Source organism: Grammomys surdaster, unplaced genomic scaffold, assembly GCF_004785775.1.
Source record: "Grammomys surdaster isolate TR1022 unplaced genomic scaffold, NIH_TR_1.0 65, whole genome shotgun sequence".
Lineage (NCBI taxonomy): Eukaryota > Metazoa > Chordata > Mammalia > Rodentia > Muridae > Grammomys > Grammomys surdaster.
In genome coordinates this window covers 6,239,163-6,244,470 of record NW_021604567.1, presented here as the reverse complement: position 1 = coordinate 6,244,470, position 5,308 = coordinate 6,239,163, and the positions used below count along the sequence as shown (strand labels likewise).

At 38.2% G+C, this 5,308-nt stretch overlaps 1 pseudogene; it reads right to left on the bottom strand.

Moving 5' to 3' along the window:
• Positions 1–3,299: 3,299 nt before the first annotated feature.
• Positions 3,300–4,623, bottom strand: LOC114624511 (annotated as a pseudogene).
• Between the last annotated feature and the right edge of the window lie 685 nt (positions 4,624–5,308).

The following is a 5,308-nucleotide window of genomic DNA, read 5'->3' as shown; positions in this document are numbered from 1 at the left end:
GATTAGCGAACATTCTGCTAAAGACCTGGCTTTAGTCTTGTTTGATGGATTTTTCAAATGTGTTCAAATTGTGAAATTAAACTTAGAAAGAATTAAGTGTCACCAAATATTTATTATCTATTATCTGATTTGCAGTACATTTTATAAGAATCAATTTAAAAACAATAATCATACATTAACCTGACAGGAATCAATGCAGTGTAGAACAAAAGAAAATTATCATAGTGCTATAGAGATAGCTCAGCAGTTAAAAGTCGGGGCTGCTCTTCCCGAGGACCCAGTTAGTTTCAAGAGTTAGAGTGTCCAAGTACAACTACAACTTCCAGTAACTCCAGTTCCTGCACATTTGAACTGTCTGGGCACTGCCACACACATGCTACACACATGTACATTCAGACAAACAAATGTAAATCTAAACATATAAATAAACATTTTAAAAGAGAAGTCACCAACATTTATTTCTCTATTTACCATTTCAAAAGTTATCAAGATACTACCTTTAACTTTGAAGGAAGTGTTAGTCATTAATTTTAATACATAACATTTAATCATTCTCTTAATGAAGAATATGAAGATACACTAAGACCATGGCAACTCTCATAAAGAAAAACATTTAATTGGCACTGGCTTACAAGTTCAGGCCATTGTCATCATGGCAGGAATCAGGGTGGAGCACAAACAGACATGGGATTAGAGAAGGTGCCAAGAGGTCTATATCTGTATCAGCAGATAGCTGGAAGAGAAAGTGACTGGGTCAGCCTTGAGCATTTGAAACTTCCTCCAACAAGGCAATACCTACTCTAACGAACAAAACTAATAATAGTGCCACTTCCTATGAAGCTAAGGGGGCTATTTTCATTCAAACCTCAGTGTTCTATTCCCCGACTACCATAGGCTTGTAGCCAGATCATAATATGGGAACACATTCAGTCTAACTTCAAAATTTTTCATAGTGTTTCAGTCTCAAGCCTTTTCATAGCCTAGAGTCTCTTCAGAAACTCATGACAATTGTTTAACTGTAACTTCTGAAAAAAATAAAAAATAAAAAAGCAGGCTACATATTTCCAGCATAAAATGTAATTTAATAGATATTACCTTTCCAAAAGTGAGAAAAGGTAAAGGAATTACAGTGCAGAAATACTGGAATAGACAAAAATGAAAACGAGTTGGCCAAACTCTAGACTCTGCATCCCCATGTGTGATAGCCAAAGTATGCTTCAGATCTTTAAATCCTTTTAGCTTTGTTAGCATACTTCTTTCTGTTGGGCTGTTTTCACTTCCTGTTAGCATCTTTCCTCCACAGGTAGTCTACAGCTCTGGCATCTCTAGTATCTTAAGGTCTGCATAGCAATCCAGGCTTTACCTTCATAGCTTCACAAAATGGCCCCTCTGAGCCTCCATGAAGGGATACTCCTGACACACATGCTCAGCCCCAGAGGATTTCCCTAGTTATGGAGAGATTTTCCATAATCCCTTTCTTATATCTTTAACAAAACCATATGACCAAATCTGCCAAGTTCTGCTGATTCCTGGGAATAGAACATGCCTATCTTTCAAATACAGTTTCACGGCTTTCTGTTTTTGATGGCTTCCTTCTTACTTCCGTTTGGCTGTACTAGTTAGTACTCACTGTAGATGAAGTTGGCCTTGAAGTCAGAGATCCACCAGCCTCAGCATTCAGAGTGCACCCCCATGTCTTCCTCTAAACTTTTCTTTCTTTTCTTTTCACTTTTCTTTAATTCCTTTATACAGATTGGAAGCTTATCTGGGTGGGATCTTGCTCTCAGGTCACCAGCCCCTCTACTTAGCATTAGGCTTTTTCTTGAATCTGTTTAAAGGTGCTCTCTTTTTTTATCAAACTGTACATTTTGTGTTTTTCCTTGCTCAGCTTGCTTTATAAAATTGTAGATCTACATAAGACTGTCCACTAATAACTACATGACACAGTCAACAATAGGCAGTGTTTTGAAATCTATGCAAATGCAATTAAGGCAAAACTCTTCAATTTCTCCTCAGACAGACTTTTCAGACAAGGGCAGATATCAGCCTCATTCTTTTCTGAAATATCTCAAGAATGATCTCTAGGCCACATTCTAATATTCTTCTCCTTTCAAAGGTCTTGAGTCTGGCAGTCAAAGTTCAAATCTCCCCGAGCAACACTGTCTTCTGTGTTCCTACTAGGACGGCTCATTAAGCACTGCTTAAAACATTCAACTGCCTCTTGACTCAAAGTTCCAAAATCTGCATTCCACTAAACAAAAGCATGGTCAGGCCTATCACAGTAATGTCCCAGTTATCTTAGTTAAGATTTCTATAGCTGTGAAGAAATAGCATGACCACAACAACTCTTAAAAGAAGAAACATTTATTTGGGGCTGGTTTATAGATTCAGAGGTTTAGTCTATTTTCATCCTATCAGGACACATGGGTGAACATAGGCAGGCATATGGAAAAGGAGCCAAGTGTTCTCTATCTGGATCAACAGGCAGAAGAAAGAATTACTGGGTCTGGTGTGAGCATTTGAAATCTCAAAGTCCATCCCCAGTGACACACTTTCTCTAACAAGGCCACAAGCTCTCCAGTACTTCTATTCCTCTAACAGTGCTGCTCCTTAGGAGCCTATGGGGGCCATTTTCACTCAAACCAATACAATCATGCGTGCATACGTCAACCTATTTAAGTTGACTGTTCAAGCAAAGTTGTTACACTTTGAGAAAAATTTCTATAATATGAACTTCATTTTCTTCTGTCATAATTGCTAAATTATTGTAGCCCTGCCACAAAATCCAATAAAAAGTAATCGATGTATTTTTTATGAATTTCTTTTTAAAATAAAGCATGAAACTGATCTTATGTAAGTACAAATAATATGTGATTGATTGGCTTAATCATAATTATGAGTGGAATTTAAAGAATAATTCACAGGTTATTTGGTTTGACTTTTTCTTTAAAGTGACAACATTTAAGGTAAAAACATTTACTTAGTGAGAAAACATTATTTTTTCATTGAATATAAGTCACCTTTGATACATCTTGTGTGATAAACAAAATCCATAAGAGCAGGATGAGAGATGAAAAACTAATTGGAATATACCCTTTATCAGATACAATCTGAATCTTTTTTATTACAGGTTTAAATTGCAACAAATACTATTTTTCCTTAAAGCTTTTATTTGAGACATCATGGAAAACTTACCAGTACACATAGAGGACACATGATCACAGAATGGAAATGCTACAGAAGCATCAATGCCTGCAGGCAATGCTGGAGATAAAGTTTGACCTGATCCTAGGAATGGACTAGGATTCCTCTCCTTATTCCTCACCCCCACCTTCAACAGAATCTATACCAACCTCTTCAAAATCCTTCTCTAGTACAGCCATGTTCTCATGGGCCTGAGAGAACTCCCGCTCCCACATACCCTTACTAACACCCTAGTGCACAAAGGTACACTTGGCATACATCAGATGAAACTTGTAATCTAGGCAAGCCTAGGCCTCACCAATGGCTGTGGTGTTGCTCAGCATGCACACAGCAATTCGGACCTTGGCCAGGACATGAACAGGTACGAGTAGGAGGCTGGTAATTAATCCCAGTCTTGAAGCTGGTAGGGCAGCAGTCCACAAACTGGATGCTATGCTTGGTCTTAACAGTGGCAATAGCAGTATTGACATGTTTGGGAACCACATCACCACAGTATAGGAAGCAGCAAGCCATGTATTTACCATGGTGAGGGTCACCTTTTACCATCTGGTTGGCTGGCTCAAAGCAGGGATTAGTAATAGCTGCTATAGCCTACCCATGATAGGCTTTCTCAGCAGAAATTATAGGGGCATAAGTGGCCAGAGGGAAATGGATGAAAGGGTAGGGTTCCAGGCTGATCTGTAAGTCTGTCAGATCAACATTCAGGGCTCCATCAAATCTGAGGGAAACAGAGGTGAAGGACAAAATCTGACTAGTAAGTTGGTTAAGGTTAGTGTAGGTTGGGTGCCCAGTGTCAAGGTTTCATTAGTAGATGTCATAGATGATCCCACTGTCTGCCTTGAAGGCACAGTCAGAGTACTCCAGGGTGTTATGTGTGGGTGGTGAGGATGGAATGTAGTGCTCAACCACAGCTATGAAAACCTGGCAGTGGGAGGGCTGGGTAAATGGAGAACTCTGTCTTGGATTTCTTAGCCCCATCAGTAGGAAGTTGAACCCAGACCCAGTTCCCCAACCAAAGCTGTAGGAAACCAAGAAGCCCTGAAGACCTGTGCACTGGTTAGCCTCCTCTGAATTCTGTCCAAGAAAAGGTCAGTAATCTCTTTGCAAATGCTGTAGTGGCCATAGGCATAGTTATTGGCAGCATCTTTCTTGTTTGTTTCCACTCAAGGTGGAAGAACCAGTATGATCTTCATAAATACAAGTTGGTTGCAGATCTACGAACATTGCCCGGAGCACATGCTTGCCAGCTCCTGTCTCACCAAAGGAGGTGTTGAAGCAGTCAATTCCTATCTCAACGGTCGTGTCACTTGGCATCTGGCCATCAGGCTGGATGCCATGTTCCAGGCAGTAGAGCTACCAGCAGGCATTGCTGATCTGGACACGAGCCTGGCCAACATGGATGCAGATGCACTCAAGCATGATAGCTATGGGTTATAAGGCTAAGGGTGATAGAAGCAGAAACTAGGTCCCAGTTACTGTTTCTGGAACTAAGAGTTAAGGTAAGTAACACAATGAGGCCAACTGTAACGAATACTAATCAAAGATATTTCAGGGGACAAGAAATAGGAATAAAACTTAAAGCAACAATCAGGTGATAGAGAAGATAAACAGATGATTACTGTGTGCATTGTTACCTATAGATATAGGGTTGATAGATTTTTATTATGTCTTAGATCCTTTTGTACGGATTAGTAACAACTTAATGAAATCTAGAGCTAAGAGTGCTATAGATAGATTTATATACAAAACACTTGAAAACATATATTCACACAGAGTTTGAAAACTAATCTAGATTACATAATTATCATGATAGACAAAAAGGGAGAAAATAAAATATACTAAAATAATGAATTCTAAATGTAGTTTAATTATAAAAATACATAGTTTATATATAGTTATATATATTTCATATAAATAATATTTAATTCTATGTAGTTGTAAATGACATATAACTATAGAATATATTAAAATAATGAATTCTCAAAGTAGTTTATATCTAGATCAGCCAGCAGTAATAATAAATTGTTAAAATACATTGAATATATATACAGCATAAATAAGTTCACTCAGTATTTACTATTTATCTCTGTGTGTGTGTGTGTGT